Raw genomic sequence first — 9,597 nt, forward strand, 5'->3', positions numbered from 1 at the left:
ATTTTTTTATAAATTGTCAATGCCTTGGCATTTGTAAGGCATACTTTTTTCATATCAATATACTTATGAGATTTTCTCTCTTTCTAGTTCTTTGAGATCTATATCGACTTATCAAGTGCTCTTGTTCTTGTGGTATCACTTATCTCTATTCTACCTTGATATTTACGGTTCCTAGGTCTTTATACCTAGTGGTTCAAAGTCCTTGAACACCACCCCTCAAGATAACTATAAGGTCTAGGGTTCAGCTTTAATATAGCTTAGTTTGATTCCTTATACTTGAGATACTATCTTCATTTTTCACCACCATTACCATACTTCTTTCTTCCCTCACCATATATCCATACCGCCCAACTATACTTCTTCATATCCTTTAAACATATTTCCATCTTCATCTTCATTCCGCTGTCATTTCTATCTTTCATCTTATTCATTACATTAAACCCTTTTGTATGAGCCTTTTCTTATTGCAGGAACATTTGCTGCCTTCCTAGGTTCAACAATCAAAGTGTAAGCCTTACCTTCATCAAGTGGAATAGGGCGTGCATGTATCACTTTCCCATTGATCAACGATCCCAATGTTAACCCCACAATTCATATTGCCAAACCAACTCCGGCTCGACTCCCCTTTATCATTTTTGAACTTATTTAACTTGAAACTCATCTGATTGTTACATAACTCAAGGTCCCTATGAACGACCCATGCATTAATAATCATAACTATGTCATGTGGCACGTCGTAATCGCATATCTTGCGATCAGATTATGTCATGTGAGAGTAGAAGTGGACTCTGCTGGGTGCACCCAAAGGATCTAGTGTATTATGGTTTAAGGTATGGAAGCTTGGGAACGTCAGCTTCGTCCATCAAAATTTGTTGCCCAATTTCACAATAATATAATATCAAAATTAACCCTCCATTGTTTATCAAAGTATTCATTTTAGCTTTTTTTGGAGTATTTTGACCCGCAACTTTTCATTTTAGGAAAAAAGGCCCTAACATTTGATGGAATATTTACTTAGGCCTTTATTATTTTTTTTCCTAGAGCATTTTGACCCCCAATATTTCATTTTTGAGTAGAAAGACTCCTATTTTAGAGTGTTAATTGAGCATTAACAAAGGGTTTTCATCTTTGGAGGGAACTTTTTGTCTCAAAATAAAATGGTGGGATCAAAATACTAAAAAAATATAAGCCAAAACGAACCTTTTAATAAACATTGAATGGGCTAATTTTGATATTATGCGTTTCCGAATCTATTTCGGCTCTAACTTTGGTTAACACGTGCGGGGAGTTATGAGGCTCAGCTTGGTGCAAAGAAAGACTAATGAATCGTAGTCGTCCCCGATAAGAATTGAAACTCTATAATTTTACTAACCTAATAAGAATTGCAAGATTAATTTAAGGTAAAAATGTTTTGGGGCTAAAATTAACCATGCAGGGAATTGACTTGTTCATGGGCCAGACCTAATCCAGAAGGGGTTCAATGTTTTGTCCAAGTGTAGTCTAGATTAATTTTTTATTTTTTAGTAAAAAACTTTAACGAATAATTTTAAATTATTCAATATATTTAAAATTAATCATTTACATACTTTAATATCTAAATATAATAGTATTCAATCATGAATTGTTGAGATAAATTTTTAATCAATTAATTATCAAATGTAATATGCAAGAGATGGTTGGTATTTTTGTCTAAACATATTATATTCACGATTTTTTTATTCTTGTGGTCTAAAAATTGCCAAAAATAAACTAGGGGTTGAATTTAATTTTTAATTAAGTTGAGTTTATTGTTAAAATCTCTATAACAAACAATTAAAATTTGTTAATTGATATCTCTTCTTTTTCGTTTTACACGAGTAAAATTTTTAGGATAAACTACATGGGTGAACACTAAACTATTGTCCATTTTCATTTTGATCACTAACTTTTTGATTTGATCAATCAAACCACCCTACTATTTAAATAATTCAATCAAGTCACTTGTCGTTAATTTTTAATGGAAGTGGTGATGTGCAGTTAATAAAATTTTCATAATTATATATTTGGTCCTTAATATTTATAACGTATTTAGTCACTATTTTAATTCAATTAAATAAATTTAACCCTCTAATTCGGCGGTGTCATTATATGATTAAAGGGTTAATTTAATTAATTTTAATTAAATAAATTTCCACCAACCAAGTGGTGACACGTTTCACCACCTGTGTAAAGGGAAAACATATTAAAATATAAGTGAACTTGGGGATTCAAACCATGGACCACTAGGATCCCTCAGTATGTCTTTATCGTTGGACCAAGCTATCATACAATATCTATGGTTTGTGTCACGCCTGATTGGTGAGAACATTTATTTAATTAAAACATTAAAATTAACTAAATTAACCTCTAATCATATAGTTACATGTGACACTTTCTGATTGTAGGGTTAAATTTTTTAATTAAATTAAAATGGTGACTACATTGATAGAGGGAGTAAACATTAAGGATCAAATATATAATTATGCCAAATTTATTATATGTCACATCACTACCTCCTTTAAAAAATAACTGATAATGGCTTTATTGAAGTATTTAAATAGTTAAATGGTCTAATTGATCAAATCAAAACATTAATAGTTAAAATGAAGACAATAGTTTAGTAATCACCCTTGTAGTTTACCCACATTTTTAACTCTCCCTTAATTAAAAAATACTAAATTGAATTTGTCAACGATTATTTAAGTAAGATAGACAATATTTTATGTGTCTGTTTCACAGAGTCAGAAGAGTGTAAGCAAGCAAAATTAATCAGTTTTAGGAAACTTAATTGGTGCAGATATTCAGTCGAATAATAATGATTTCAACGCCGCTATTTTATTCCCTGGGTTTGTGGGTGATTGACGCGTGTATGACGTTACAGATTTTTTACAGGTCAAATTATGATTTTATGCCTCTAATATGCTTAATTTTGAAAGTTACCATTTTAGTTTTATTTTTATTTAATTTAATCCCTCTTGTTTTATCAAATTTGAGGTTTTTTTAACAATGGCAACTGAGTTTCATTAATAAAAATGGAAGAATTAAAATTACAACACATATAAAGAAAAAATTGTAGACAATAGTCATCAAAAACTCATACATAAAACAAAAATATTAAACTCAAAGATACAAAGAGATTAAAACCTTCCAAACATCAAAACAATTTAGTAACATTCATAAAACTCATTGTCTCTGTCATACGAGATGCTTTACAATGTGATATAGGAGTGGTGAGCGAACCAAGCAATTCGACAGACTGTTCCGGTATACAATTTTGATTAAATACACAAACGATCATTTACAAAAGAGATGATTTGACACTACGTGACTAATGACAAGCCAATTAGAAAATAAATGCCGTGAGGATCTTTGTGGAAGCAACAACACGACCACAAAAGTATGCGAAAAACTTATCGAAAATCATAAGGAACGTACCACAAGAGTAGAAAAAATAATTTGAGGTTTTTATTTTTATTTGGGTTTGAATAAAGAATTATGTATTTTGAATCATGTTGGGTTTGTTGAACTATTAAAGTTTTAAGTTCTAATGACAATTTTTTTACTCTCAAAATTTTCAGAGAAAATAATTTTAACTTTTATTTTTTCTTTTTAAAATAAATTAATAAAAATAAAAATAATAAATTTATTAAATTGATATTAGTTCTTTTGTTTTTCAACTAATGTTAACAGAATATTTTTTCCTTTTAGGAAAAAAATCTAAAAAGTATTGGAATTAATAAAAATATTTCAAAATGATAAAATATTAAAAAATAAATTCAAAACAAATAATGAAGTTATTAATATTACCCAAAATTTTAAAAAATATTAAATATTATAAAATTATTTAGAAAATGTATAAGAGTTAAAGAAATCAATAAAAAAGACAAAATAATTGATGCATGGTTAATAAGTACGCATTTTTTTTGTCAATTGGTTCGATTTGATAAAAAAAGTAAAAAAATTGTAGCCGAAAAGAAACTGACAAGTTTGAAGATTAAAATATTTCTTGTATTTTTCAATTTAGTCTTTGATCGATAAAACTGCAATATTAGTATTTCCGTCAAATGTTAAATATTCATAGTTTGATTGACACAATTATATAATTAGATTATTTAATTAATAAAATTAAAAGATTAATAGACAAAATAAAAATAGATAACAATTAAGTGGTCATAGGTATAATTTACCCTTCTTAATTTGAATATTTTTTAGAGTTGCGGAGCTATTACGGCTCCTCTTGTATGGTTTATTAGTATTTTAAAATGGAAGACTAAGTTAACGTGACCAATAAATAATGTCTCAAATAATAATAAGAAGAAGAATATAAATATGATAACAATATAAAATATGTATATTGTTAAATTTATTATTCCAAAAAAATAAAATTAATACCTAAATTTGTTCACATAATTATATAACAAAAACTACCTTACCATTTAATAAAAAATAATAATTTTATTAATAAAAAAACTACTTTACTATTATTTAAGCAATTAAACTTGATTTTTTTAATTTAATGTTATTATTATTGCATTTCCAATTATTTATGACGATGCTTTAGTTACAAAATCTCATTCTATAATATATCGTTACAAAAATGTCAACGAGTGCACTGGCATTTCAATTTCGTTAAATTTTATCCAACTAATTAATGAATACTATGAATTATTATTCATATTTTGAATTTAATCATTTTAAAATACATGAAATTATACTAAAAATTATCATTTATGCACTAATGATGAAATATAATTTTATAAGCAGTCCAAATAATATACATATGTTTTTAGTTTCGAGACCTTATAGAATATTTAAGTACGAACCAAACTACCTTAATGATTAAAGAGATGATTATTATCTCTAGAGATTTAATGTTTGAACACCGGAGAATATTGAATATTTAACACACGTTGTCAAATGATAGAGAGTCTTTAGAATAGATTCTACAACTTCTAATTACTTTATATCAATAAAAATATTTTAAAATCGTTTATTATTATCATAAAAGTATTTTTATTTTTATTATATGTTTAATAATAAAATTATAATTCAATATTAAACCAAATTATGAAGTATTTTAATGTTAAAAGTATTGAGTCATCTCAATACCAAAGATAAGAGATTGTTATTTTTCCTTATAATTTCATAATTTCAAAATGTGTGTGCGTTGTAGATTATTGAGAATAGTTTAGAATAAATATTATTTTATAATCATTAAGATTATTTTAAAAATAAAATTATAAATTAAATTAAATTAAAAATTATTTCATAATAAATTTGTATAATATTTAATCTAAATTAATTTATTATTTTTATTAAATTAAAATGATTAAAAGATAGTATATGTTTTGAATACTCTTAACCATATGATTATAAACACTCAATAGTCCTACTGAAGTCGTTGATACTCAAATTCATAATCTCTAAAAATAACAATAATTTATTTAAGTAGGTCAATTTACTGGTGTTTTTCCCGAAAAATTACCGGTGATCGGTATATTTACCGATCTAACACCGGTCAGATTATATTTCCCGATCTAACACCCGTAGCAGTAAAGCGCGCCCCCTGCCCCGCGCTATATGTTGATTTGGTGCCACGTGGGGTATAGAGCGCCCCCTGTACCACGCTATACGCTGACATGGGTTACACGTGTGTATAGCGTGCCCCTTGATCCGCGCTATACGCCACGTAGGGGTATAGCGCGGATCAGGGGCCGCGCTATATGCCATGTACAAGAATTATATTTAACGCGATCCCTGGTCCGCGCTATATCTGAATAATTATATATAGAGCGGTGCAGGTACCGCGCCTTATATAGTTATAAATACCCTCCGCCTCCGGTTAAATTTCTCACATCTCCTGACATCTCTCCTCTCAACTTATAAATTAATACAACAATTTCGTCAACGAGTAATAATTCAGACAATCTTCTCATATTTAATTTAGAAGTTCGTGCTATTTTTCGTTATAAGGTAATTTTATTATCATTTTTTAATTATACTTATTGTTTATTATCATTATTTGAAAAAAATATTATACTAATTATTTTCAATTAATTTTTATGTTTGTAAAATTGAAAAGCGGGAGCATACGTCGAAATAGTTTTGCGGTGCAGGTAATAATATAATATTATATTATTTAAATTATTTACGTTAATGTGTAAAAAATTTATTGTGTTATATTTTCGTTTATATATAATTTATTTAATCAGGTTTGTTTTAGTTATTTTTTTTGCAGATATAATATTGTCGCACTTTTAAACTCAAAGAATGGCGCGACTTTCAGTTATTGTTTATTATGATGGTGAAATTCGAGAAGATGAAATCGGCGTTGTTTTCATATCAAATGAGCGTGTTAAAATATCATTCAAGAGAAACATAACTCTTGAGGAGCTGATAACGAAGATTTCAAGGAAGATTCATGTTGGAAGTAGTAGAAGAATGTCGTCGTTGCAGTATAGATTTCCAACATCATTGTTGCAATTAACTTATACAGCGTTCGAACTTTCGAACAATGATGATGTTCAAATGATTGTTGAAGCTCAAAGTAATTATTCAGAAACCGCTATTGAGATGTATGCACATTTTGTTCAAGTGCGTGCTGTTCGGGGTCAATCGTTAAGCTCCCACTATGGGCTGATTAAACAAGTTGATCAAATTGACAGCCCGACTACAATAATGTGTAATGATTTTAATGTCATAATGGGGAGACATTCATCCGTAATTCCTTACGATATGTACCGAGGTAGGTCCACGAATACCGGAGACTATTGAATATTTAACACATATTGTCAAATGATCGAGAATCTTTAGAATAGATTCTACAACTTGTAATTACTTTATATCAATAAAAATATTTTAAAATCGTTTATTATTATCATAAAAGTATTATTATTTTTATTATATGTTTAATAATAAAATTATAATTCAATATTAAACCAAATTATGAAGTATTTTAATGTTAAAAGTATTGAGTCATCTCAATACCAAAGAGAAGAGATTGTTATTTTTCCTTATAATTTCATAATTTCAAAATGTGTGCGCGTCGTAGATTATTGAGAATAGTTTAGAATAAATATTATTTTATAATCATTAAGATTATAAATTAAAGTAAATTAAATTAAAAATTTATTTCATAATAAATTTGTATAATATTTAATCTAAATTAATTTATTATTTTTATTAAATTAAAATAATTAAAAGATAATATATATTTTGAATACTCTTAATCATATGATTATAAACACTCAATAATCCTATTATACTCGTTGTTGATATTCAAATTCATAATCTCTAAAAGTAATAATAATTTATTTAAGTAAGTAGGTTAATTTACTCGTGCAATGATTATATAAAAGAAAATATAAAAGAAATTAAAGTATAAAATGAAAAAAATTGCATTATTATTATGGCCTCCGTTGTTCCTTATCTCTTCTTCCCTCTTTCCTCTATTAGGTCTCCATTCCACCCATTTTTATCTCAATTTTATTTCTTTATTTAAATTGGAAGAAAAAGCTAAAATTCAAGAATAATCGTAATCCAGATTTCAATTCCATACCATGACCAAATTCTAGCCTTGGATTTTCGTTCCATACTCTCCAAAAACCAAAAATGAAGAGAGATCATCAGGATATCTGTGGAGCCGGCGGCGGCGATTATGGAAGTAGCAGTGGCTCAAAGGGTGAGAGCTCCATCACTAACAAAGGGAAACTATGGGAAGAAGATCAAGATGCCGGCGACATGGACGAGTTAATGGCCGTTCTGGGTTACAACGTTCGGTCTTCAGACATGGCGGATGTGGCTCAAAAAATGGAACAGTTGGAGATGGCTATGGGAACTGCTCAAGAAGATGGGATTTCACATCTTGCTTCTGATACTGTTCATTACAATCCTTCGGATCTTTCGAGTTGGGTTCAAAGCATGTTGACTGAGTTGAACAATCCTGTTCTCCCCAATTCGGATTCCAATTCTCCAAAGCCACAGCAACATCAACAAATTGTTAGCAGCAACCAATCCCAGGTTTATAACGATGATTCCGAGTACGATCTGAGGGCAATTCCCGGGGTTGCTGCTTACCCACAACCAAAACGGATCAAAACCTCCTTGAGAACTGACTCATCATCTTCACCAACTGAGTCATCGACTCGACCTGTTGTCTTGGTTGACTCACAGGAAGCTGGGGTTCGACTGGTTCACACCTTGATGGCTTGTGCCGAAGCTGTCCAACAAGAGAATCTCAAGCTGGCTGATGCTTTAGTCAAACATATAGGCTTACTTGCCGCGTCTCAAGCTGGTGCCATGCGGAAAGTGGCTACCTATTTTGCTGAAGCCTTAGCTCGTCGAATCTACGGCGTTTACCCACAAGACTCGCTTCATCCTTCCTACACTGATATGCTGCAGATGCACTTTTACGAAACTTGCCCTTACTTGAAATTCGCTCATTTACAGCCAATCAAGCTATTCTCGAAGCTTTTGCAACGTCAAACAGAGTACACGTTATTGATTTCGGGTTAAAACAGGGGATGCAATGGCCGGCTTTAATGCAAGAGCTTGCATTAAGGCCAGGTGGGCCGCCGGTTTTTCGATTGACGGGTATTGGCCCGCGGCAACCGGATAATACCAATGCTTTGCAGCAAGTGGGATGTAAGTTAGCGCAGTTAGCTGAAACTATTGGCGTCAAATTTGAGTTCAGGGGATTCATGGTCAATAGTTTGGCAGACCTCGAGCCCAAAATGCTTGATATCCGACCTCCTGAGGTCGAGACGCTGGCCGTGAATTCCATATTTGAACTTCACCGGCTTCTTGCTCGACCTGGAGGGATAGAAAAGGTTCTTTCGTCGATCAAAGCCATGAAGCCCAAAATTATCACGATTGTAGAAGAAGAAGCGAATCATAACAGTCCTGTTTTCGTAGACCGCTTCACTGAAGCTCTACATTACTATTCTAGCCTTTTTGACTCGTTAGAAGGCTCAGGAGTGGCGCCGCCATCAAGTCAGGACATGGTTATGTCGGAGTTGTATCTGGGAAGACAGATTTGTAATGTGGTTGCTTGTGAAGGGGTAGAGCGAGTTGAACGACATGAGACACTGGCTCAGTGGAGGTCTCGGATGAAAACACCCGGATTCAGCCCAGTTCGCTTGGGTTCAAATGCTTACAAGCAAGCCAGCATGCTGTTGGCTCTGTTTGCTGGCGGTGATGGGTACAGAGTGGAGGAGAATGATGGGTGTTTAACACTCGGGTGGCATACAAGGCCGCTTATTGCCACCTCAGCTTGGCAACTCGCTGCCACCGAGTGAGGACTGTGAGTTGACTGAAGAAGTTGAAGAGAATGGAGATGTTTTAACCGAGTTTCATGCAATCTGATGGAATTGATGAGACGAGATGCGCCCTAATTAAAAAGACAACTCCAAGTGTGTAACTGCAATTCTATCTTTCTGCTTTTCTAATGTAGGGTAGTGTTTTTCTAATGGAAGACTGTAATTTTCAAGGATGGATCATATGGAATGGCATATATTGTTTTTCATTTCTTTAGTAGTAAAAGTATACAAGTATAAAATTATTGTGTCTCATAGCCAAGAT

At 31.3% G+C, this 9,597-nt stretch overlaps 1 pseudogene; it reads left to right on the top strand.

The window, feature by feature from the left end:
* The first annotated feature begins 7,464 nt into the window (after window positions 1-7,464).
* On the top strand, window positions 7,465-9,508 carry LOC120152188 (annotated as a pseudogene).
* The last annotated feature ends 89 nt before the right edge of the window (window positions 9,509-9,597 follow it).

The sequence above is a fragment of the Hibiscus syriacus genome, unplaced genomic scaffold (assembly GCF_006381635.1).
Source record: "Hibiscus syriacus cultivar Baekdansim isolate YM2019G1 unplaced genomic scaffold, ASM638163v2 tig00111088_pilon, whole genome shotgun sequence".
Classification (NCBI taxonomy): domain Eukaryota; kingdom Viridiplantae; phylum Streptophyta; class Magnoliopsida; order Malvales; family Malvaceae; genus Hibiscus; species Hibiscus syriacus.